This window comes from Aedes albopictus, chromosome 3 (assembly GCF_035046485.1).
Source record: "Aedes albopictus strain Foshan chromosome 3, AalbF5, whole genome shotgun sequence".
NCBI classification, from domain to species: Eukaryota; Metazoa; Arthropoda; class Insecta; order Diptera; family Culicidae; genus Aedes; species Aedes albopictus.
Window position 1 is genome coordinate 78090847 of NC_085138.1, and position 27823 is coordinate 78118669.

A 27823-nucleotide genomic window follows, 5' to 3' on the forward strand; every position below is an offset into this window, starting at 1 on the left:
ATTGTATAGGTTGTTAAGTATCGTAACAATACAAAAAAGGGATTTTTTCCATACAAGTTTTTTCGCAAAACAGAAGATTCTAATGTAAATGAAATGTTGTTAATACATATACGGGGAATCAAATATACCGTAGATTTTTATGTATTTGTATTGTTTTGAACTGTTAAATATGCCAAGAACTGTCTGGTTGAACTGTGATCTTACATTAGATTCAATGGTTTGGGGATGGTTTTCTATTGTGAAACAGAAGATTCTTATGTTTTCGAATTGTTCCAAAAAGTGAATTGCACGGTAAACGTATTGTTTTGGGTAGTGATTTTATTTATGGTTCCACATTTGATTCAATTGTTTTGGAATTGTTTTCTATTGTGAAACAGAACATACTGTTTGTACTGTATTTACATTGAATTCAATGGTTTGGGTAGCGTTTTCTATTGTGATACCTTGTGTGATACAGAAGATTCTTATGTTTTCGAATTGTTTCAAACAGTGAATTGCACGGTAAACGTATTGTTTTGAGTAGTAATTTTATTACTGATTCCACATTTGATTCAATGGTTTGGGAATTGTTTTCTATTGTGATACACAAGATTCTTATGTTTTCATATTGTTCTTTGAGCAGTGACTTAATTACACATTAGATTCTATTGTTTGGGAATTGTTTTCTATTGTGAAACAGAAAATTCTAATGTTTTGGAATAGTTTTATTTTACAAGCGGTTATGAACATTTTGGCATGATTTTATCTATTTCTGCTTTTTACTTTTGTTACTGATTGCTTGAGAAAATTCTGAAAAACAGTGAATCTGAACTATCTTTATGCATTTGGACTTGAAGCTTGTATATTTTATGCTACATTCAGGGCTACATTTTAAGAACACAGATCGAACAATTATCTAATATTTGGATCAATCATGTCGTAAATCGAGTAATGTTTAATGTTTAATGTTTAAGCTTAGGCTCCCATGCCCCACTGGCCAGATAACTGGGTTTAGCAGACTAAGCATTATATGTGGCAACACTATAAGCGGCATGATGGAACCGTGCCTAAGCGCGCTAAGTGTTATTAGACCACTAATGTAGTTGCATTTAGTGGGTGATGAGGTACAAAAGTAACATTACAGCGTGCTTAACCATTATTGTAGCACTAAAAAAACTCGATATACTACAACTTGAACCTATACTTGAAGATCGTTCGAAGCCGTAAAATGCAAAATATTGCATAGATTAAGTTCGTTAAATGTTGACTATACACAAGCTTCTATATAGTTTGAATGGTTCTTCAAATATTCGAATCACTCATGTCTGAAGTAACGTCTTATTGCAATAATGGTCGAAGCTTAGGCTCCCATGCCCCACCAGCCAGATAACTGGGTTTAGCGAACTAAACACTATATGTGGCAACACTTTTTGCGGCATGATGGAACCGTGCCTAAGCGCGCTAAGTGTTATTAGTCCACTAATGTAGTTGCATTTAGTGGGTGATGAGGTACAAAAGTAACATTACAGCGTGCTTAACCATTATTGTGCACTCATAGACACTTGATAGACTGAAGCTTGAAGACACAGCATAGAATTGAGTCGGGTTTGATAGCTTACCCATGAGAAAGCTATCAAATTTGACTCAAAGGCATGTACGCATTGCAAGCTTAAAGAGCGAACCTATATTGAAAGACCATTCCAAGCGTTCAAATGCAAAAGATGATTCTTAAGTTTGAAATTTCCATTGTATCCTGAAATTTTTATTACTAAATTTGTCTGCCTGAGAGTTCCCTGTAAAACCGAGTATAAAACATAATAAAATCCTAGATAAACCCCACAATACCAACATGATTGGAGAAGCCGTGCCAGTATTCAATTTTAACATCAAAACGTGGAATGTTTATACATATAAAAATATGGATTCTTCTGAAAGTTTGTGAAGTGGAACCATTTTTCGGTAAACATATAATTTGACAGTACATAAACATTTGATTATGCAACGCATAAAGTGCAGTAGGTTATTGAGTTGTTAATGAAATTTAAACAAGCAAACTTGAACACAGCAATTTCAACTGCATATTTAGAAAAACAGACGAACCAGCCAATGGTAATAGTTTCTTTGATAAAAATAACAAAAACGGACAAAAATCAACTTACATGCGGATGGATGCCGGTCCGCTTGAGATTACTCTCGATCGACAACAACAGCAAATGAACCTGGATCATATTACCGATTTTCATGCTTACCCAGGAGGAGCAACACTAGTTTTGGCAAGTTGAAAAACCCCAAAAAAGTCGAAAAAAGACGAAAAAAAACCGGCGAAACCTGCATAACATTTGCGGGTTTAGCGGCTTTTTTGGTCTTTTTCGGCTTTTTTTGAGGTTAAGACTTGGCAAAAATAGGTCCCTCCCCCCGTGTTAACCTCATTCATATCTGAGAATAATAATTAGATTGAGTTTAAATAAGGGCGAAAGTAACATGAGAGAGTTCTCTTCATCGACTCTCCCTTCTTCAAATTAAAGTGACAAGATGCAAGTATTGTTGAACTTTTTGGTCATAAATCGCAAGGTTGCGATGCAATCTAACGTCTAAGCCTAAAAAAGTTCTATTGAATTTGCATCTTGTCACTTAAATTTGCAGAAGAGAGAGTCGATGAAGAGAACTCTCTCATGTTACTTTCGCCCTTATTTAAACTCAATCTAGAATTGATATGACCTATAGAAACGATGCACACGAGCATTAATTCACGCTGCGTCGCCGCAGCGTTCCTTTGGGGTATGCATTGGCAGCACAGGGTGCGGCACGGTAGCGTTGCGTTCTCGTGTACATCCTCTCATTTGATTCTGTCAGGACGCACTTGCGTGTACGCTGCATGGACGCGCCACCCGGTTGCATCGGCTCATAAGTGGCATGGTATAGTCGTCGTCATGATCCTCACTTTTTCCAGGTAGCATGGCCATTTCACTCCTGGATGGTGTTGAACATCGATTTAAACGCTCGGGATGTAGCTCTTGGATAAAATCCTGTTGTCTGGTTGCGTCCGACCCGATCTATATCCTGAAATCCGACAAAGCTCGTCTGGATTGGGCCTGTCCTTGGGGAACGTCCATAAATTACGTCACGCAAAAATTGCCCATTTTCAACCCCCCCTCCCCCCTATGTCACACTTTTTGTATGAGACATCTAAAATTTTTGTAAGGGTCGTCACACTTTTCTGAACCCCCCCTCCCCCCTAAAAGCGTGACGTAATTTATGGACGTTCCCTTGTTCCAGATTTGTGCCATCCGACTCTTGGTTTCTAGGAAACGCAATATTTGAAAATTAAGGACAAGGTATTTGGAGTACATAGCTCAAAATTTCTAGAGCACCGTTTTTTAGAACCATTGAACGGATTTGGATGAAAATGCATCACGCTAATTGTTCAGTGGTTGTCAACAGCGTGATGCATTTTAATCCAAATCCTTTCAACGGTTCTAAAAAACGGTGCTCTAGAAATTTTGAGCAATGTACTCCAAATACCTTGTCCTTAAGGGTAGATAATATAAACTTGTAATTACCTTGTAATTGTAATTACGGCAATAGACCATTCCCGTCTGACCTAACCCCCCTTTTTTATATTTTTCTTCGAAAGACACGTGTTTTTAATGACTATTACCGTTTTCAGATTTTTTTTATGTGCACTCCTGATTTTCATACAAATTTTTGAAAACTGGGAATTTCACCACATTTTGAAATAAAAATCACCATGCGAAGTAATTTTTGGCTGCTTTTGGCAACCCTGAAATGGTGATCTTTTTTTTCACCTCAGAAAATGAGCAACGTCTGGGACCCCTTCTTATGTTTACATTCAGAAATGTCAAACTACTCAAGTGAGTTCCGAGCCGCGGATATACAATCGTCGTGGATCGTACCTTCGAGGATGCGGACAAACCGACGGCGCCGATCCCAAAGCCATTGCAGGCCCGTTTCAGGCCAAGGCTTGGCCGGCGCAACTCAAAGCCGAAGATCTGATCGGAATCGATCAAACTGGAAGCCGGGAAATGTTGGATTTTCTATTGCCTGCGTTTATTCAAATCGAGGCCCAGCCGGTTCCGCGAGGCCAACCGAATGTTCCAATTCTTACACTGGATCTGCAAATCGAGGAGGTGTTCAAGTACCTCGAGACATCAAAGCAATTTTGTCTGTATGGTGGTGGCGGTCGGAGAGCGCTGAACAATCCGGTCCTGATGTACGTCGGAACGCTGGATCTAGCCGCAACGCACACCGTCACAGAATAAGTATAATATATTATGTAGGTGATGAACTTCGTGATCAACATAGAGCTCAAGGACAAGGTCATCATTTTTTGCGGCCGGAAGACGAGGGCCGATGATCTGTCGAGCGAACTTGCTCTGTCCGGCATACATTGTATCAGCTTACACGGCGATCGGGAACAGGCTGACCGTGACCAGACACTGGAGGACATCAAATCCGGCGATGCGTGGGTCCTTTTCGCGACGGATGTGGTCTCACGAGGGACATCGATGACATTTCACACGTTGTGAATTACGACTTCCCGTGGAATATTGAAGAGTACGTGCACAGATTGGACCAGACAAGTCGCGCCGACCGAAGTGTAGTTTTACTGAACTTCTCGCGAAGCGACTGGGCGGTGGCTTCGGACCTGATAAAAATTTTGACGGAAGTCGTGCAGGAAGTACCGGACGAGATTCGCCAGATGGCTGACCAGTTCGCGGCCAAGGAGCGAGAAGGCCGGGAAAAAAGTGCCTTTTGTCGACGGGATGACGGCGGTGGTGGTCGATGGTAATTATTTAACAACAATGCTGCTTCAGAACCTTACCAAATTGTAGCGTTCTGTGACAATATTCATGTTGTATATCGAATAAATTTTATCGACGTTTTTTTCGAATTTTTCTTATTACCCTGGAGGTTAGTTCGAATCTTACTTTATCGGTTACTGACTTAAGTATAGGCGGCTACTTTTATATCCGGTCGGTCGATTGATTTAAATCATTTCAGATACATATTGCACAATATTCTTCGAAGGCAACTGCTAATATTTACAGGAAAGCACGTACAAAGCAATTTGATCTAATTTGTGCGTATTGTGTATTGTGCGTCATCAAACAACTTTGGAGGACTTGGTGAACCATTTTCTCGACGTTCTGTTATGTTTTATCTGTCTGTAATACTCAAACAACCCTTGACTAGCTCACCCAAGAATTCTGCCTCGACCAAGTTGGCAGAACGCTGCCCATACCACTTTCTGAACCAAAGGGCAGGGTACTAACTCTTTTTGAAAGTAGAGACCAAATCCAACAATAAATATTTTTGCATCACCATGCAACTTGGGAGAACTTGGTGAACCTAATCAGTTATTTCAAACTCTGATGAAAACCAAATTTGCCTAACTTTATTTTTGGAAGTCGAGACCAAACTCAACATGAAATGTTCTTGCATCACCATGCAACTTGGGAGAACTTGATGAACCTAATCAGTTATTTCAAACTCTGATGAAAACCAAATTTGCCTAACTTTATTTTTGGAAGTCGAGACCAAACTCAACATGAAATGTTCTTGCATCACCATGCAACTTGGAAGAATTTGGTGAACCTAATCAGTTATTTCAAGCTCTGATGAAAACCAAATTTGCCTAACTTTATTTTTGGAAGTCGAGACCAAACTCAACATGAAATGTTCTTGCATCACCATGCAACTTGGGAGAACTTGGTGAACCTAATCAGTTATTTCAAACTCTGATGAAAACCAAATTTGCCTAACTTTATTTTTGGAAGTCGAGACCAAACTCAACATGAAATGTTCTTGCATCACCATGCAACTTGGGAGAACTTGATGAACCTAATCAGTTATTTCAAACTCTGATGAAAACCAAATTTGCCTAACTTTATTTTTGGAAGTCGAGACCAAACTCAACATGAAATGTTCTTGCATCACCATGCAACTTGGGAGAACTTGGTGAACCTAATCAGTTATTTCAAACTCTGATGAAAACCAAATTTGCCTAACTTTATTTTTGGAAGTCGAGACCAAACTCAACATGAAATGTTCTTGCATCACCATGCAACTTGGAAGAATTTGGTGAACCTAATCAGTTATTTCAAGCTCTGATGAAAACCAAATTTGCCTAACTTTATTTTTGGAAGTCGAGACCAAACTCAACATGAAATGTTCTTGCATCACCATGCAACTTGGGAGAACTTGGTGAACCTAATCAGTTATTTCAAACTCTGATGAAAACCAAATTTGCCTAACTTTATTTTTGGAAGTCGAGACCAAAAACAACATGAAATGTTCTTGCATCACCATGCAACTTGGGAGAACTTGGTGAACCTAATCAGTTATTTCAAACTCTGATGAAAACCAAATTTGCCTAACTTTATTTTTGGAAGTCGAGACCAAACTCAACATGAAATGTTCTTGCATCACCATGCAACTTGGGAGAACTTGGTGAACCTAATCAGTTATTTCAAACTCTGATGAAAACCAAATTTGCCTAACTTTATTTTTGGAAGTCGAGACCAAACTCAACATGAAATGTTCTTGCATCACCATGCAACTTGGGAGAACTTGATGAACCTAATCAGTTATTTCAAACTCTGATGAAAACCAAATTTGCCTAACTTTATTTTTGGAAGTCGAGACCAAACTCAACATGAAATGTTCTTGCATCACCATGCAACTTGGGAGAACTTGGTGAACCTAATCAGTTATTTCAAACTCTGATGAAAACCAAATTTGCCTAACTTTATTTTTGGAAGTCGAGACCAAACTCAACATGAAATGTTCTTGCATCACCATGCAACTTGGGAGAACTTGATGAACCTAATCAGTTATTTCAAACTCTGATGAAAACCAAATTTGCCTAACTTTATTTTTGGCAGTCGAGACCAAACTCAACATGAAATGTTCTTGCATCACCATGCAACTTGGGAGAACTTGGTGAACCTAATCAGTTATTTCAAACTCTGATGAAAACCAAATTTGCCTAACTTTATTTTTGGAAGTCGAGACCAAAAACAACATGAAATGTTCTTGCATCACCATGCAACTTGGGAGAACTTGGTGAACCTAATCAGTTATTTCAAACTCTGATGAAAACCAAATTTGCCTAACTTTATTTTTGGAAGTCGAGACCAAAAACAACATGAAATGTTCTTGCATCACCATGCAACTTGGGAGAACTTGGTGAACCTAATCAGTTATTTCAAACTCTGATGAAAACCAAATTTGCCTAACTTTATTTTTGGAAGTCGAGACCAAACTCAACATGAAATGTTCTTGCATCACCATGCAACTTGGGAGAACTTGATGAACCTAATCAGTTATTTCAAACTCTGATGAAAACCAAATTTGCCTAACTTTATTTTTGGAAGTCGAGACCAAACTCAACATGAAATGTTCTTGCATCACCATGCAACTTGGAAGAATTTGGTGAACCTAATCAGTTATTTCAAGCTCTGATGAAAACCAAATTTGCCTAACTTTATTTTTGGAAGTCGAGACCAAACTCAACATGAAATGTTCTTGCATCACCATGCAACTTGGGAGAACTTGGTGAACCTAATCAGTTATTTCAAACTCTGATGAAAACCAAATTTGAGGTTTCCGCGTTCAATTCAATTCCGACGGTCTAATCGCTAATCGGGTGATAGCGTTACGCCATTTGGACTATTTGTTTCTGATAAATTTGGAAGTTTCCTCTTAATTTGAGTTCGATGTGAAAGACCCCGTACTTTGGGTAACTTTGTTGTCCCCAAATCAGTATATTTTTTCCATGATTCCACTGATGGTTTGGCTGGAACAACGACAACAAAATAATTTTCGCGTGTGTGAAAGTGTGTTCCGGGAGGCGAAAAAAAGGAAGATGATTTAGAGCTTGAAGATTGTCTGTGAGTGACTCCCACTTCCAAGGCCGGATGAGGCCCCTGGATTCATTGAAGAAAATCAGGAAAACAGTGGTCAGCCAGCCTATAAACAACATTGCGTTCGCTCTGTTTGGTGAAATTCGCTGCTTTTGGATATTATTGTGTGTGCCACGGATCGAAATGTTCTGATAAGAAGCGACAATATAGGAAGAATTAGTGCTGCGACTGGATACCGACCATTCTGAGAAGGACCGTTTTGCTTGTCGCTACTACCGCTGCGCTGCGGAAACATGACAGCAATCCATGGCTCCTGTTTGTTGTTTGGGATTGCTGGGTTAGCTGGAGCAAGACTTTTACATGGTGAGATCTTTCTAATTTTACTATTAATCATACGTTTCTGTAATGAAAATGATCTGCAAGAGGTCTGATCGTATATCCATGTGCAAATTGGTCTATCTCAAAATTTTTGGTTTGCATGGATTTTTGGTTAATAAGCCGAAATTGAAATCCAGCTGATGAGCTTTTCAGTGGATCCTTATCGAACTAACAGTGAAAAATGAAAATATGTACATTCAAGTTCCATGATTGATTGACACCAATTGATATTTGTAAGACGGGACATATGTATTTTTTAGTTTCTTTTCAGAGAGCGAGTAAAGGCGCTTAAGCCTAGGCACTAGGGCCAGGACACGGAGTAAATATCTGTGTTCCATCCCAGGACCAAGGACGAAGGACCAAGGGGAGACATTAACCTTCTTAGCATCGTCTCCCCCATCGTTTTTCACGTATATTTTTATTTCAAGCTGAGAGGTTGGTACGAGATGTCCCCACTCAATGGCTTCTTTGTTGAATCAATAACGCTGCACAGTAGGCCTGGCCGCTTTAATGCTTGTAATTCATCTATGATGTACTGCAATCATTAATAATGACAAGAAAAATGATAGAAGTTGTCGATTCTATCATTTTCCAGGATTCTTTCAATGAATGGCTGTGTATGTGTAGACTAGACTAGACTAGACTCTGATGAAAACCAAATTTGCCTAACTTTATTTTTGGCAGTCGAGACCAAACTCAACATGAAATGTTTTTGCATCACCATGCAACTTGGGAGAACTTGGTGAACCTAATCAGTTATTTCAAACTCTGATGAAAACCAAATTTGCCTAACTTTATTTTTGGAAGTCGAGACCAAACTCAACATGAAATGTTCTTGCATCACCATGCAACTTGGGAGAACTTGGTGAACCTAATCAGTTATTTCAAACTCTGATGAAAACCAAATTTGCCTAACTTTATTTTTGGAAGTCGAGACCAAAAACAACATGAAATGTTCTTGCATCACCATGCAACTTGGGAGAACTTGGTGAACCTAATCAGTTATTTCAAACTCTGATGAAAACCAAATTTGCCTAACTTTATTTTTGGAAGTCGAGACCAAACTCAACATGAAATGTTCTTGCATCACCATGCAACTTGGGAGAACTTGGTGAACCTAATCAGTTATTTCAAACTCTGATGAAAACCAAATTTGCCTAACTTTATTTTTGGAAGTCGAGACCAAAAACAACATGAAATGTTCTTGCATCACCATGCAACTTGGGAGAACTTGATGAACCTAATCAGTTATTTCAAACTCTGATGAAAACCAAATTTGCCTAACTTTATTTTTGGAAGTCGAGACCAAACTCAACATGAAATGTTCTTGCATCACCATGCAACTTGGGAGAACTTGGTGAACCTAATCAGTTATTTCAAACTCTGATGAAAACCAAATTTGCCTAACTTTATTTTTGGATGTCGAGACCAAACTCAACATGAAATGTTCTTGCATCACCATGCAACTTGGGAGAACTTGATGAACCTAATCAGTTATTTCAAACTCTGATGAAAACCAAATTTGCCTAACTTTATTTTTGGAAGTCGAGACCAAACTCAACATGAAATGTTCTTGCATCACCATGCAACTTGGAAGAATTTGGTGAACCTAATCAGTTATTTCAAGCTCTGATGAAAACCAAATTTGCCTAACTTTATTTTTGGAAGTCGAGACCAAACTCAACATGAAATGTTCTTGCATCACCATGCAACTTGGGAGAACTTGATGAACCTAATCAGTTATTTCAAACTCTGATGAAAACCAAATTTGCCTAACTTTATTTTTGGAAGTCGAGACCAAACTCAACATGAAATGTTCTTGCATCACCATGCAACTTGGAAGAATTTGGTGAACCTAATCAGTTATTTCAAGCTCTGATGAAAACCAAATTTGCCTAACTTTATTTTTGGAAGTCGAGACCAAACTCAACATGAAATGTTCTTGCATCACCATGCAACTTGGGAGAACTTGGTGAACCTAATCAGTTATTTCAAACTCTGATGAAAACCAAATTTGCCTAACTTTATTTTTGGCAGTCGAGACCAAACTCAACATGAAATGTTTTTGCATCACCATGCAACTTGGGAGAACTTGGTGAACCTAATCAGTTATTTCAAACTCTGATGAAAACCAAATTTGCCTAACTTTATTTTTGGAAGTCGAGACCAAACTCAACATGAAATGTTCTTGCATCACCATGCAACTTGGGAGAACTTGGTGAACCTAATCAGTTATTTCAAACTCTGATGAAAACCAAATTTGCCTAACTTTATTTTTGGCAGTCGAGACCAAACTCAACATGAAATGTTTTTGCATCACCATGCAACTTGGGAGAACTTGGTGAACCTAATCAGTTATTTCAAACTCTGATGAAAACCAAATTTGCCTAACTTTATTTTTGGAAGTCGAGACCAAACTCAACATGAAATGTTCTTGCATCACCATGCAACTTGGGAGAACTTGGTGAACCTAATCAGTTATTTCAAACTCTGATGAAAACCAAATTTGCCTAACTTTATTTTTGGCAGTCGAGACCAAACTCAACATGAAATGTTTTTGCATCACCATGCAACTTGGGAGAACTTGGTGAACCTAATCAGTTATTTCAAACTCTGATGAAAACCAAATTTGCCTAACTTTATTTTTGGAAGTCGAGACCAAAAACAACATGAAATGTTCTTGCATCACCATGCAACTTGGGAGAACTTGGTGAACCTAATCAGTTATTTCAAACTCTGATGAAAACCAAATTTGCCTAACTTTATTTTTGGAAGTCGAGACCAAACTCAACATGAAATGTTCTTGCATCACCATGCAACTTGGGAGAACTTGGTGAACCTAATCAGTTATTTCAAACTCTGATGAAAACCAAATTTGCCTAACTTTATTTTTGGAAGTCGAGACCAAAAACAACATGAAATGTTCTTGCATCACCATGCAACTTGGGAGAACTTGGTGAACCTAATCAGTTATTTCAAACTCTGATGAAAACCAAATTTGCCTAACTTTATTTTTGGAAGTCGAGACCAAACTCAACATGAAATGTTCTTGCATCACCATGCAACTTGGGAGAACTTGATGAACCTAATCAGTTATTTCAAACTCTGATGAAAACCAAATTTGCCTAACTTTATTTTTGGAAGTCGAGACCAAACTCAACATGAAATGTTCTTGCATCACCATGCAACTTGGAAGAATTTGGTGAACCTAATCAGTTATTTCAAGCTCTGATGAAAACCAAATTTGCCTAACTTTATTTTTGGAAGTCGAGACCAAACTCAACATGAAATGTTCTTGCATCACCATGCAACTTGGGAGAACTTGGTGAACCTAATCAGTTATTTCAAACTCTGATGAAAACCAAATTTGCCTAACTTTATTTTTGGAAGTCGAGACCAAACTCAACATGAAATGTTCTTGCATCACCATGCAACTTGGAAGAATTTGGTGAACCTAATCAGTTATTTCAAGCTCTGATGAAAACCAAATTTGCCTAACTTTATTTTTGGAAGTCGAGACCAAACTCAACATGAAATGTTCTTGCATCACCATGCAACTTGGGAGAACTTGGTGAACCTAATCAGTTATTTCAAACTCTGATGAAAACCAAATTTGCCTAACTTTATTTTTGGAAGTCGAGACCAAACTCAACATGAAATGTTCTTGCATCACCATGCAACTTGGGAGAATTTGGTGAACCTAATCAGTTATTTCAAACTCTGATGAAAACCAAATTTGCCTAACTTTATTTTTGGAAGTCGAGACCAAAAACAACATGAAATGTTCTTGCATCACCATGCAACTTGGGAGAACTTGATGAACCTAATCAGTTATTTCAAACTCTGATGAAAACCAAATTTGCCTAACTTTATTTTTGGAAGTCGAGACCAAACTCAACATGAAATGTTCTTGCATCACCATGCAACTTGGGAGAACTTGGTGAACCTAATCAGTTATTTCAAACTCTGATGAAAACCAAATTTGCCTAACTTTATTTTTGGATGTCGAGACCAAACTCAACATGAAATGTTCTTGCATCACCATGCAACTTGGGAGAACTTGATGAACCTAATCAGTTATTTCAAACTCTGATGAAAACCAAATTTGCCTAACTTTATTTTTGGAAGTCGAGACCAAACTCAACATGAAATGTTCTTGCATCACCATGCAACTTGGAAGAATTTGGTGAACCTAATCAGTTATTTCAAGCTCTGATGAAAACCAAATTTGCCTAACTTTATTTTTGGAAGTCGAGACCAAACTCAACATGAAATGTTCTTGCATCACCATGCAACTTGGGAGAACTTGATGAACCTAATCAGTTATTTCAAACTCTGATGAAAACCAAATTTGCCTAACTTTATTTTTGGAAGTCGAGACCAAACTCAACATGAAATGTTCTTGCATCACCATGCAACTTGGAAGAATTTGGTGAACCTAATCAGTTATTTCAAGCTCTGATGAAAACCAAATTTGCCTAACTTTATTTTTGGAAGTCGAGACCAAACTCAACATGAAATGTTCTTGCATCACCATGCAACTTGGGAGAACTTGGTGAACCTAATCAGTTATTTCAAACTCTGATGAAAACCAAATTTGCCTAACTTTATTTTTGGAAGTCGAGACCAAACTCAACATGAAATGTTCTTGCATCACCATGCAACTTGGGAGAACTTGGTGAACCTAATCAGTTATTTCAAACTCTGATGAAAACCAAATTTGCCTAACTTTATTTTTGGAAGTCGAGACCAAAAACAACATGAAATGTTCTTGCATCACCATGCAACTTGGGAGAACTTGGTGAACCTAATCAGTTATTTCAAACTCTGATGAAAACCAAATTTGCCTAACTTTATTTTTGGAAGTCGAGACCAAACTCAACATGAAATGTTCTTGCATCACCATGCAACTTGGGAGAACTTGGTGAACCTAATCAGTTATTTCAAACTCTGATGAAAACCAAATTTGCCTAACTTTATTTTTGGAAGTCGAGACCAAACTCAACATGAAATGTTCTTGCATCACCATGCAACTTGGGAGAACTTGGTGAACCTAATCAGTTATTTCAAACTCTGATGAAAACCAAATTTGCCTAACTTTATTTTTGGAAGTCGAGACCAAACTCAACATGAAATGTTCTTGCATCACCATGCAACTTGGGAGAACTTGGTGAACCTAATCAGTTATTTCAAACTCTGATGAAAACCAAATTTGCCTAACTTTATTTTTGGAAGTCGAGACCAAAAACAACATGAAATGTTCTTGCATCACCATGCAACTTGGGAGAACTTGGTGAACCTAATCAGTTATTTCAAACTCTGATGAAAACCAAATTTGCCTAACTTTATTTTTGGAAGTCGAGACCAAACTCAACATGAAATGTTCTTGCATCACCATGCAACTTGGGAGAACTTGATGAACCTAATCAGTTATTTCAAACTCTGATGAAAACCAAATTTGCCTAACTTTATTTTTGGAAGTCGAGACCAAAAACAACATGAAATATTTTTGCATCACCATGCAACTTGGAAGAATTTGGTGAACCTAATCAGTTATTTCAAGCTCTGATGAAAACCAAATTTGCCTAACTTTATTTTTGGAAGTCGAGACCAAACTCAACATGAAATGTTCTTGCATCACCATGCAACTTGGGAGAACTTGGTGAACCTAATCAGTTATTTCAAACTCTGATGAAAACCAAATTTGCCTAACTTTATTTTTGGCAGTCGAGACCAAACTCAACATGAAATGTTTTTGCATCACCATGCAACTTGGGAGAACTTGGTGAACCTAATCAGTTATTTCAAACTCTGATGAAAACCAAATTTGCCTAACTTTATTTTTGGAAGTCGAGACCAAACTCAACATGAAATGTTCTTGCATCACCATGCAACTTGGGAGAACTTGGTGAACCTAATCAGTTATTTCAAACTCTGATGAAAACCAAATTTGCCTAACTTTATTTTTGGAAGTCGAGACCAAACTCAACATGAAATGTTCTTGCATCACCATGCAACTTGGGAGAACTTGGTGAACCTAATCAGTTATTTCAAACTCTGATGAAAACCAAATTTGCCTAACTTTATTTTTGGAAGTCGAGACCAAACTCAACATGAAATGTTCTTGCATCACCATGCAACTTGGGAGAACTTGGTGAACCTAATCAGTTATTTCAAACTCTGATGAAAACCAAATTTGCCTAACTTTATTTTTGGAAGTCGAGACCAAAAACAACATGAAATGTTCTTGCATCACCATGCAACTTGGGAGAACTTGGTGAACCTAATCAGTTATTTCAAACTCTGATGAAAACCAAATTTGCCTAACTTTATTTTTGGAAGTCGAGACCAAACTCAACATGAAATGTTCTTGCATCACCATGCAACTTGGGAGAACTTGATGAACCTAATCAGTTATTTCAAACTCTGATGAAAACCAAATTTGCCTAACTTTATTTTTGGAAGTCGAGACCAAAAACAACATGAAATATTTTTGCATCACCATGCAACTTGGAAGAATTTGGTGAACCTAATCAGTTATTTCAAGCTCTGATGAAAACCAAATTTGCCTAACTTTATTTTTGGAAGTCGAGACCAAACTCAACATGAAATGTTCTTGCATCACCATGCAACTTGGGAGAACTTGGTGAACCTAATCAGTTATTTCAAACTCTGATGAAAACCAAATTTGCCTAACTTTATTTTTGGCAGTCGAGACCAAACTCAACATGAAATGTTTTTGCATCACCATGCAACTTGGGAGAACTTGGTGAACCTAATCAGTTATTTCAAACTCTGATGAAAACCAAATTTGCCTAACTTTATTTTTGGAAGTCGAGACCAAACTCAACATGAAATGTTTTTGCATCACCATGCAACTAGGGAGAACTTGGTGAACCTAATCAGTTATTTCAAACTCTGATGAAAACCAAATTTGCCTAACTTTATTTTTGGCAGTCGAGACCAAACTCAACATGAAATGTTTTTGCATCACCATGCAACTTGGGAGAACTTGGTGAACCTAATCAGTTATCACAAACTCTGATGAAAGCAAGTTTTACTAACTTTATTTTTGAAAGTACAACATGAAATGTTTTTGCATCACCATGCAACTTGGGAGAACTTGGTGAACCTAATCAGTTATTATGTTTCCAGTTCAAAACCGAATTAGCGACATTTTTTCTTTTACTTCCGCTGCTTTTGCCTTGCGTTATACACCATGTCGGAAGTGGGGCGCTGTATAGAATATCAGGTGTACAATACAGCGCCCCACTTCCGACATTATGTTTAACGCAAGGCAAAAGCAGCGCAAGTAAAAGAAAAAAATGTCGCTAATTCGGTTTTGAACTGGAAACATAATATTTCAAACTCTGATGAAAACCAAATTTGCCTAACTTTATTTTTGGAAGTCGAGACCAAACTCAACATGAAATGTTCTTGCATCACCATGCAACTTGGGAGAACTTGATGAACCTAATCAGTTATTTCAAACTCTGATGAAAACCAAATTTGCCTAACTTTATTTTTGGAAGTCGAGACCAAAAACAACATGAAATATTTTTGCATCACCATGCAACTTGGAAGAATTTGGTGAACCTAATCAGTTATTTCAAGCTCTGATGAAAACCAAATTTGCCTAACTTTATTTTTGGAAGTCGAGACCAAACTCAACATGAAATGTTCTTGCATCACCATGCAACTTGGGAGAACTTGGTGAACCTAATCAGTTATTTCAAACTCTGATGAAAATCAAATTTGCCTAACTTTATTTTTGGAAGTCGAGACCAAACTCAACATGAAATGTTCTTGCATCACCATGCAACTTGGGAGAACTTGATGAACCTAATCAGTTATTTCAAACTCTGATGAAAACCAAATTTGCCTAACTTTATTTTTGGAAGTCGAGACCAAAAACAACATGAAATATTTTTGCATCACCATGCAACTTGGGAGAACTTGGTGAACCTAATCAGTTATTTCAAACTCTGATGAATGCAAGTTTTACTAACTTTATTTTTGAAAGTAGAGACCAAATTCAACATGAAATGTTTTTGCATCACCATGCAACTTGGGAGAACTTGGTGAACCTAATCAGTTATCACAAACTCTGATGAAAGCAAGTTTTACTAACTTTATTTTTGAAAGTACAACATGAAATGTTTTTGCATCACCATGCAACTTGGGAGAACTTGGTGAACCTAATCAGTTATTTCAAACTCTGATGAAAACCAAATTTGCCTAACTTTATTTTTGGAAGTCGAGACCAAAAACAACATGAAATGTTCTTGCATCACCATGCAACTTGGGAGAACTTGATGAACCTAATCAGTTATTTCAAACTCTGATGAAAACCAAATTTGCCTAACTTTATTTTTGGAAGTCGAGACCAAAAACAACATGAAATATTTTTGCATCACCATGCAACTTGGAAGAATTTGGTGAACCTAATCAGTTATTTCAAGCTCTGATGAAAACCAAATTTGCCTAACTTTATTTTTGGAAGTCGAGACCAAACTCAACATGAAATGTTCTTGCATCACCATGCAACTTGGGAGAACTTGGTGAACCTAATCAGTTATTTCAAACTCTGATGAAAATCAAATTTGCCTAACTTTATTTTTGGAAGTCGAGACCAAACTCAACATGAAATGTTCTTGCATCACCATGCAACTTGGGAGAACTTGATGAACCTAATCAGTTATTTCAAACTCTGATGAAAACCAAATTTGCCTAACTTTATTTTTGGAAGTCGAGACCAAAAACAACATGAAATATTTTTGCATCACCATGCAACTTGGGAGAACTTGGTGAACCTAATCAGTTATTTCAAACTCTGATGAATGCAAGTTTTACTAACTTTATTTTTGAAAGTAGAGACCAAATTCAACATGAAATGTTTTTGCATCACCATGCAACTTGGGAGAACTTGGTGAACCTAATCAGTTATCACAAACTCTGATGAAAGCAAGTTTTACTAACTTTATTTTTGAAAGTACAACATGAAATGTTTTTGCATCACCATGCAACTTGGGAGAACTTGGTGAACCTAATCAGTTATTTCAAACTCTGATGAAAACCAAATTTGCCTAACTTTATTTTTGGAAGTCGAGACCAAAAACAACATGAAATGTTCTTGCATCACCATGCAACTTGGGAGAACTTGGTGAACCTAATCAGTTATCACAAACTCTGATGAACGCAAGTTTTACTAACTTTATTTTTGAAAGTAGAGACCAAATACAACATGAAATGTTTTTGCATCACCATGCAACTTGAGAGAACTTGGTGAACCTAATCAGTTACAGGAAATTCAGATGAAAAACAAATTTTACTTACTCCAAGAAGTGATTGATGTTAGAAATAGGCATGACACAATATAGCATAACCTGCAATAACTAACCTTGTTCAGAGCCTTGTCGAAATTTCGGATATGTTTTGTCCCAACAAAAGAGCACCCCTACCCTACGGTACTATTTAATTATAATAGAAAAATATGATGTATCAAATCAAAAGCCGTTGATGCTCGTCCAAGACTGACGGTGACGAGAATGAAATCCTCGATGATGCTCGGTTTGGAAGACAGAAGTAACTGTAAGCAATGAAAAAAAAAAATAAAATAAAATAAAAATCAAACAAATATGGACACGAATAAGGTATAAAAAAGGAAATGTATGATTAAATAATTTTATTACATTCAAAATAGAACTAACAAGAGCGACTATGACGAATTATTTAGGCATTTCGAAACAAAAAGTTTACGATGTAGTGGTCACGAGAAGACCTGAAAAGTGAAAGTATTTCACAAAAAAAAGTAATGTGCAAATAATGTTGCAATTTTTTTTTCATCACAATAAATGTAACATGGAATGTATCGCGTAATAAATATGGCAAAACCCCCTTTTATTTTAATTTGCGATCTAAATTTATTATTTTACTATAAATAAGGTCTGGGACTTGTGGAGTTTGGGATTTCTCTGGGAAGGAATCACTCCTCACGTGCAGCACACACAACTTACCCAGGCTGACGTTGGTTCGCAAGTGGCAAGAGTGAACGCGGTTGGGTGACGCCTGGAGTTGTTGCTGTGCAAGCGGGGATGCTAACATTGTCTGCTTGACAGTTCGCATCACATTCAAATGCGCTATATCGCCTGCTGTGATCATTCTCTTTATCACAGCTTTATTCAGTACATCTTATATCTCACATCCTTCTTCTACTCTGAAGAAGTTTTACACATTTTTAACATAAAATTGAATTTCCGTATCTCAATTTGGAGTATTTACTTACAACCATTCAACATAATTAACTGTTATATTACATCGTCACATACGTTGCAGCTGCTGCCATGGCTGCCGAATACAGTTTTCATTGTGAGGTACCATTCTGACTATGCTGCCGTTACTTTGTTTTCCAAAAAGATCGAACATTTTAGTACTTAATTGTAGGAATGGTGTTTTCTGACGAACAATGGTAGCTTGCACAGTGACGTCATCATTATCTCTCTCTCTCTCTCTCTTTTCCTGTCGTTCGGGGTCGCTCGATACAGCCGTCCTTGCTCTCAAAATAGTTTTGAGGGCAATGCTTAAAAATCATATGTGATTTTGTTGAAATTTTGTTTGTAATGCAAGGCTCTATACTTCTAATATTTAAGAAAATTACCGCTTTGGTACTGGTTCTGAAAAAAAAAATCTTGCTCTTCGAGTCTTTATTCAATCTTATATCCGAACTCCGTCGTTTAAATTCGAGATATCTGATAAAATACATTATATATAATCTATAGATCTATCTATAGATAAAGAGAATGAAGCATTGTCATTCATTGAAACACTAGCCACAGAAAACAAACTGCATCAGCATAATCCTTCTTTTGGTTAGCCGACGTTGACGGCACCTTTTGATAACCATTCGATCCCACATTGGCACGAATCAAAACTACGGGATTTTTCTAATATATTTTTATTTTGCGCACATTGCTAAGATTTATCGACCACGACAAACAACACGATGTAAGCTTCAGATCCGACATTTGCATGAAAGAAAACAACTCGATCTTGCTAACCAAGCTTTTCGTCAGCGGACATTGCCGGGACTGTCCCTCCACGGCAAGCAACATGCTGTAAGCTTCCGATCCGACATTTGCGCGAAGCAAAACAACGGGATCCTTCTAACCTAGCTTTCCGTCAGCGGACATTGCCGGGATTCTTCCTCCACGATAAATATGCTGTAAGCTTCCGATTCGACATTTGCACGATGCAAAACAACAGGATCTTTCTAACCTAGCTTTTCGTCAGCGGACATTGTCGGGATTCTCCCTCCACGGCAAACAACATGCTGTAAGCTTCCGATCCGACATTTGCACGATGCAAAACAACGGGATCTTTCTAACTTAGCTTTTCGTCAGCGGACATTGTCGGGATTCTCCCTCCACGGCAAACAACATGCTGTAAGCTTCCGATCCGACATTTGCCCGATGCAAAACAACAGGATCTTTCTAACCTTGCTTTTCGGCAGCGAACATTGCCGGAGGTTTCCCCCCCACGGCAAACAACACGCTGTAAGCATTCGATCCGACATTTGCACGATGCAAAACAACAGGATCTTTCTAACCTTGCTTTTCGGCAGCGGACATTGCCAGAGGTTTTCCCCCACGGCAAATAACACGCTGTAAGCATTCGATCCGACATTTGCACGATGCAAAACAACAAGATCTTTCTAACCTTGCTTTTCGGCAGCGGACATTGCCGGAGGTTTTCCCCACGGCAAACAACACGCTGTAAGCATTCGATCCGACATTTGCACGATGCAAAACAACAGGATCTTTCTAACCTTGCTTTTCGGCAGCGGACATTGCCGGAGGTTTTCCCCCACGGCAAACAACACGCTGTAAGCATTCGATCCGACATTTGCACGATGCAAAACAACAGGATCTTTCTAACCTTGCTTTTCGGCAGCGGACATTGCCGGAGGTTTTCCCCCACGGCAAATAACACGCTGTAAGCATTCGATCCGACATTTGCACGATGCAAAACAACAGGATCTTTCTAACCTTGCTTTTCGGCAGCGGACATTGCCGGAGGTTTTCCCCCACGGCAAACAACACGCTGTAAGCATTCGATCCGACATTTGCACGATGCAAAACAACAGGATCTTTCTAACCTTGCTTTTCGGCAGCGGACATTGCCGGAGGTTTTCCCCCACGGCAAACAACACGCTGTAAGCATTCGATCCGACATTTGCACGATGCAAAACAACAGGATCTTTCTAACCTTGCTTTTCGGCAGCGGACATTGCCGGAGGTTTTCCCCCACGGCAAATAACACGCTGTAAGCATTCGATCCGACATTTGCACGATGCAAAACAACAGGATCTTTCTAACCTTGCTTTTCGGCAGCGGACATTGCCGGAGGTTTTCCCCCACGGCAAACAACACGCTGTAAGCATTCGATCCGACATTTGCACGATGCAAAACAACAGGATCTTTCTAACCTTGCTTTTCGGCAGCGGACATTGCCGGAGGTTTTCCCCCACGGCAAACAACACGCTGTAAGCATTCGATCCGACATTTGCACGATGCAAAACAACAGGATCTTTCTAACCTTGCTTTTCGGCAGCGGACATTGCCGGAGGTTTTCCCCCACGGCAAACAACACGCTGTAAGCATTCGATCCGACATTTGCACGATGCAAAACAACAGGATCTTTCTAACCTTGCTTTTCGGCAGCGGACATTGCCGGAGGTTTTCCCCCACGGCAAATAACACGCTGTAAGCATTCGATCCGACATTTGCACGATGCAAAACAACAGGATCTTTCTAACCTTGCTTTTCGGCAGCGGACATTGCCGGAGGTTTTCCCCCACGGCAAACAACACGCTGTAAGCATTCGATCCGACATTTGCACGATGCAAAACAACAGGATCTTTCTAACCTTGCTTTTCGGCAGCGGACATTGCCGGAGGTTTTCCCCCACGGCAAACAACACGCTGTAAGCATTCGATCCGACATTTGCACGATGCAAAACAACAGGATCTTTCTAACCTTGCTTTTCGGCAGCGGACATTGCCGGAGGTTTTCCCCCACGGCAAACAACACGCTGTAAGCATTCGATCCGACATTTGCACGATGCAAAACAACAGGATCTTTCTAACCTTGCTTTTCGGCAGCGGACATTGCCGGAGGTTTTCCCCCACGGCAAATAACACGCTGTAAGCATTCGATCCGACATTTGCACGATGCAAAACAACAGGATCTTTCTAACCTTGCTTTTCGGCAGCGGACATTGCCGGAGGTTTTCCCCCACGGCAAACAACACGCTGTAAGCATTCGATCCGACATTTGCACGATGCAAAACAACAGGATCTTTCTAACCTTGCTTTTCGGCAGCGGACATTGCCGGAGGTTTTCCCCCACGGCAAACAACACGCTGTAAGCATAAAATAACAGAATCACTATAGCTTTTCCTTACCAGTTACTGCCGCTGGTTTATTTTTCTCGTGTTATATTTCTTCCTCGATAATTGTCCAAGCACAACAATCATCCGGAAGCATGCACCATCCGGAGCCCACGATGAATATCACACCACATTTTTCACTTTTTTTGGGTTGTCTTAATTTGCTCACTTTCGCATGCGAATTGAAGAGTGATTCCTCCCAGCAAAACAATAAATTGGTTCGATTTTTTTCGTAATTGAACGAAAAACTGGCAGGAATTCGCCAATGTGGAGTTTGGGATTTCTCTGGGAAGGAATCACTCCTCACGTGCAGCACACACAACTTACCCAGGCTGACGTTGGTTCGCAAGTGGCAAGAGTGAACGCGGTTGGGTGACGCCTGGAGTTGTTGCTGTGCAAGCGGGGATGCTAACATTGTCTGCTTGACAGTTCGCATCACATTCAAATGCGCTATATCGCCTGCTGTGATCATTCTCTTTATCACAGCTTTATTCAGTACATCTTATATCTCACAGGACTAAGAACCTGGAATCGAATCCCACTCCCGACAAACTCACAAAATGTGGGTTCTTGCTTCGGAAGGGAAGTACAGCGTGGGTCCCGAGATGAATTAGCCCCGTGCTAAAAATCTCGTAAATAAAGAAAAAAAAGGCCTGGGACCATTAGGGTAGGGGAACCTTTTTTTGGGCACTTGCTGCTATTACTCAGGTTATTTTGAACCAATCCACTTTATTTTTGGGACAAGGTGAGATACGTACAGTATCTAGCCATGTACAAAAATTCAAGTCAATTGGTTTGAAATTGATTGAGTTATAGTAGCAAGTGCCCAAAATAGGTGCCCCTGCCCAAATGGTCCCAGACCCTAATATGAACACTTGAACCGACTTCTCGAACCCAATAAGCAGAATACCCTCTAACACTGACACGTTTAACCCTTTCTTTCCCACAAGGTTTTTTGACATTTAAAAATAGATAAAATGGTTTCTGAACAAATCACCAGAACAAAAGATGTATAGTTTTACTCCAAAATATCGTTAGAAATGAAAAATTTGACTTTTGAGGTGGATCACCTGTGATCCATTGGGAAGATGGATGCACTGAAGGCACATATATAAATTTTGTTTTTTTTTTTTTGTATATTGTTTTTTTTTTAACTATATATTTATAAATCGTCTATTACACCTTGAATTTATCTCGAGATTCTTATCAAGCCCTTCGGTAAAAATTAATGAAACTTGTGAGACTTCTTGCAGTTATCATAAGTAGTTAGGTATTTGGACATGGTCCTCTTCGAATCTATGGCTTCTCTCCTCGTACCATATAAACCCTCCTGGATTCATCTGCGACTTATTGCCGGCGCTAAATAGATTACATTATATGGAATAATGACATTTTTACATGAAACACTATTAATAATGCAAAATGTCTTGAATGTAAACAAACATTGGTAACAAGGAACAGGTTAGATCAGGAAGGATAAAAATGTCGTTATGTTCCCAATGGATCACTGATGATCCACATGTTTGTTCATAAAATTAGTGTTTTCTCGTCAACTTGTTTGTGAAACGGTATTTTATTGTGCTAATATACATATTGTAGGGCATGCTAGTATTTTTTTTTCCAATGAAAATAATGTTCATGTTTCGGAATATTGGATATTCAAATTTTGTTTGAATTAAAATAGAAAAAATACCGACTTTCGCTAAATGATTTAGCTCTAGAACAAAAACGAGCAGAGAAATTTTGACCAAACTTGGCATAATAGTTCATTAAACGTATACAAACATCTGACGAAAAAATGGAAATGATCTAACTTATCCTGTATTTGTATGAACAGTGGAAAGTAGTGGATCACCTGTGCTACCATGGGAAAGAAAGGGTTAATGCTTCCAGTGAAGTATGATTTGATGAAAAGCAGAAAACATTTCCGATGTAGGTACAGCGCAGTTGAGCAGCAAAAAAAAATGAAACAGTATGTGACTTGAAGGAACAGCTTATTATATATTGAAATGTGGACAAATCAGGCCAAACATGTCTAAAGGTCCTATCTGCAGAAGAGAGGCTCTCTTTGGTTCCTCTCTCTTTCGTTAATATCTCAGCTGTTTATTTGAATTATGATTGTCTCCTTGCATAGAACGATGGTCAAAACAATCGTCTTTTGATTTGTACTGCAAAAGTAGTTGAAAAGTGTACCATTACATTGCAATAATTGAAAGAGAAAGGGAACAAAGAGAGCCTCTCAAATGCAGATAGGACCTATTGAAATGTTTGGCCTGAAATCTCAAATGGAGTGCGCACTGAGCAGTATAAGCAACAGGAAGTACAATCCATGCGACAAAGAGGGCGATATTATATTTCCAGTTCAAAACCGAATTAGCGACATTTTTTCTTTGACTTCCGCTGCTTTTGCCTTGCGTTAAACACAATGTCGGAAGTGGGGCGCTGTATAGAGCACCAGGTGTACAATACAGCGCCCCACTTCCGACATTGTGTTTAACGCAAGGCAAAAGCAGCGGAAGTCAAAGAAAAAATGTCGCTAATTCGGTTTTGATCTGGAAACATAATAATTAATTTCATTCGGCTTCATGACTTTTGGCCTTGTGGCAAGGTGCCATTTCTGAGTTATGCAGAGATATTTCTGTTTCATTTCCCACCCAACCCAACTTTACACACATTTCTGAGTCTTCTGACTGCATTAGGAGAAGACTGGTTCCAATATAGAATACTTCATAACTTTATGACTTTGTGATTACATAAAATTTAACCTTCCTAATGCATCACGTTGAGAACAGCTCGCTGACGGATAGTGTATAGTTTGGGTAAAAAATTACCCTAATTCACTAGAAGGGCAACGCAATTTATAGCTTATATTAAATGTGTACTAAAATCATGTGTACTCCTAAGCCTGGAATATGCTAAAAATACACGCGATTGAAATACATTGAAAATAAAAAATAGCCTTTCGGGACGTTCATATTGATTGATTTATCTTTATTTGAGAGACTTTCAGCCCTTGGCTGGTTCGTCTCTTTCGGGCCGTTCATAAGCCATGTACAATTTTAAGGAGTCTGCGCACTATACCAATTTTCAAATTTTTGTATGGACAAAGTCTACGAGGGGGAAGGTGGGTTTGGAGATGGCCAAAGTCTGGTCTAGGTGGTTTTTGAACAGCAGCCCCTTTAAACATTTTCAAGGAACTTATAGGGGAATCTCGAAAGATATTTCTTCCCAAAAGATCCCAAAAGGAATTTTTAGAAAAATCCTCAAACTCGATTTCTTCACCTACGCTTAAGTTTGTCTGTGGCTTAAGTCTTAACGCTCCTTTTTCTTTAGTAATTTTTTACCTCAAACCATACACTACGTCAGCGACGAAGCCACCCAACTAGATGCAATGGAAAGGTTAAACCAGGTTTAACTATTGGGTAAGTCAGGTTTACCAGTTCATCGGAGGATAAGAAAATGGCTCTTAATAGAAAATCTCTGGAGGTGTATTTCTAATTCCCAAATAAACAAATTCTGCTGAAAGAAAAAGTATACCAAACTCCAAAATTTGGTTGAAATATTCATATTATATTCCGTAAGGATACCAAAAAAGGAAAAGTTTACTACTCACTCATGTTCAATCAGCAGCAGCATGGACTGAACTGTAGTTTCCACTCTGTATCACCCAGCGCCACCGACAGTTCGTACGGTTTAAGAAGTAGTTTCGGGAATGCAGTGCCCAGTTGATGGAGAGTCGCGGACATGCTACCTGCACAAACATATCCACGTCCTTGAAGAGCACGAACTTTGCCAGGAATATTTCCGACGGTGATGACCGCCTGTCGATTGTGTGGCTTCAATATTTTCCTCGATCTTTTCTGCAAATGGCCCATCACCTTGGTGAATCCCTTTCGGCCCAGTGACTAAAAAATAAGCCCGAACTTTTACACCCCTCTGCTGGCATCGATGGCCGGTTGTGTTTCGGATTTCCGCTTGGTCGTAGTGCTCCCGAGTGCTTCTTGTAGGGATCGTACTTGTAGACTTTCAGCGATAGATTGGAGATCATTGTCGCTTCCAGGTGAATCCATCCGTCGCCCAGGTAGATCAGTATCCGTTTATCCGGTATCCGGGGAGCTGTACAGTCGAGGATTTCTCCGAGACTCAAAGGTTTGCTCAGCGAAATTAGCACATCATGTTCGGCTTCTCTTAGTTCGTTAGCTGCATTGTGCGCCTAATTCGTGGGAAGAACACTGATCGCGGCATTCAGCTCCGGATCGTTGAGCAGGGATTGCAGAATTTAGTGAATCACTCGTATCGCTCCATTGAACACATTTTCGCCTTGACGATTTTCACGTCAGAGTTGTTCCACTACCACCACTGTCATGGTGCCGTCGTTATGCAGTTCGTTAAAGGTCCGCTGAGCAGAAGTCGAGCTGTGCTGTTCTTTTTTTGTTCTTCACGACCGCTTCCGGCGTTTTCTACACGACCAAATCCAGCAGCATAAGCTTGTTGTAGGTAGCGTGTGGTTTGAGCGAGATAGCGTCCCGCTAGGAACTGATTCCCTCGATGAAGCTGACAGAACCACTTCCAGGCTGGGCTTCTTCTCAACCGTGTTGTTTTCGATCAAGTTGTATACAAAATACCAGCCGCGCAGTTTGTCCGGTTTCTGTTTTTTTTCTTGCGGATTGCGGCGCTTCAGGGATACTCTGATTTGCTCCAAGGAATGGTGTCTATCAGGATGTTGGGCTGGTTTGCTGTTATATTGTTTGCTTGAATCTCGGATGCTTGGGGTATGAAGTAAAGGATGTAGCACGTTCTCCCTAGCCATAGGACCTTCCTGTCGGTTCAGCACATTGAAGCAGTGGGAGACGGTTGCCGGTGTGTTTGGCACGTCCGGAAGTGCTTTTGTCCGAATCGAATGCTGAATGCTGTGGTCCGAACGAATCGGTGATTTATCCAAAACAGTGGTGGAAATGGATCGCGAACGTGAGCTTACGCGCTACAAAAAAATGCCATCGCATCGCAAACCTCTGCTGTGCGATTGTGTTCGCACGCCTGTGGCTCACGATCGTACGACACGAACGCCAACGAGTGCATCGCATCTTTTGCAAGTGCGATGCTTTTTTATTTTAGAGGTTCGCGGCCGATATTTTTGTAATGAAATCAAATGTTGGTAAACTTTTTCGTCTATATCATTTATTGGTATGGTACCTGACCAGTATAATCATAAAACACCCAACTAATTACCTTTAAGTGTACAAAAAATGGCAACAAACCAAGTGCTCTACATTGTGATCCTTCTGGCGAACCAACTGCGATTCTGCTCGTTCGACATTTGTTTTGTGTTGGTTCGTCGATTCGGGAAATCGTGAACCGTTCTCTCTTTTTGGGTTCGCGAGCGCGTGAGCAAAGATTGTGTTTGATGCGAACCAAAAAACACGTCAAGCGCATGATGCTTTCCACCACTGATCCAAAACCCGCGGAACCAGTTTTAGCTTTATAGCCGGCACTAATTTCGGCAGGCATCTGCACGTATTTTCGGGTTTTTGTCTGGTGGCAGATGTACCTAAAGGAGGGAAAACCAAATTAAATAATTCCCGACGACGATAATGCGCAGAATGAAGGGAAACTTACCACTTTCGTGAAAATTTTGTTGCAAACTTTTGCAGAATTTCAACGACATCAGAACAAACTGATCGAGATCGAGACGGCCGAATTAGAGTGACTGGAAGGGAGAGTGGCGTCATGTTCCCATTTTGACAGGTCTCCTGCTCGTTTGGAACAGGAATTTGTATGGATTTGACAGATGACCGCTGTTCCAATTTTGACATTGACGCCACTCTAAGTTAAAGCCACTCTAGGCCGAATGTCAACAAACAAAATCAAAATAAAACGTCTGACAGTTTGCTGATCAGAAACTCACCACATCGTTGCGGTCGAGCCATAAGGTAGAAAGGGGTTCGACGGGAATTGGGGTGAAATACAATATAGGAGACGGTAGGGCTAAAGCGCTACTTCGCAGGTTTTTCATTGTTTTTCAATAGTTAGAGGCTTCAAAACCTATGGGTTCCTTGGGAAAGTTTACTCAATAAATTACCAGAAAGCCGTAGAGCACATAAAAAAAATCGACGGGAATGGTCTATTGCTACCTG

General features: G+C 39.3%; 1 protein-coding gene and 1 long non-coding RNA gene across 2 annotated transcripts in view; one reads left to right on the forward strand and one right to left on the reverse strand.

Annotated features, from left to right (window-relative positions):
• The window catches only part of LOC134289492 (signal recognition particle subunit SRP72-like), a 107362-nt gene that overhangs the window by 24627 nt on the left and 54912 nt on the right, over nucleotides 1–27823 (forward strand). The gene's annotated exons all lie outside the window — the stretch shown is intronic.
• LOC109402608 (uncharacterized) lies at nucleotides 17334–27790 on the reverse strand. The gene is made up of 3 exons (XR_009998745.1): nucleotides 27306–27790; nucleotides 25303–27237; nucleotides 17334–17832 (listed from the first exon to the last, which is right to left on the reverse strand). It is a non-coding gene; the product is annotated as an uncharacterized LOC109402608 (long non-coding RNA).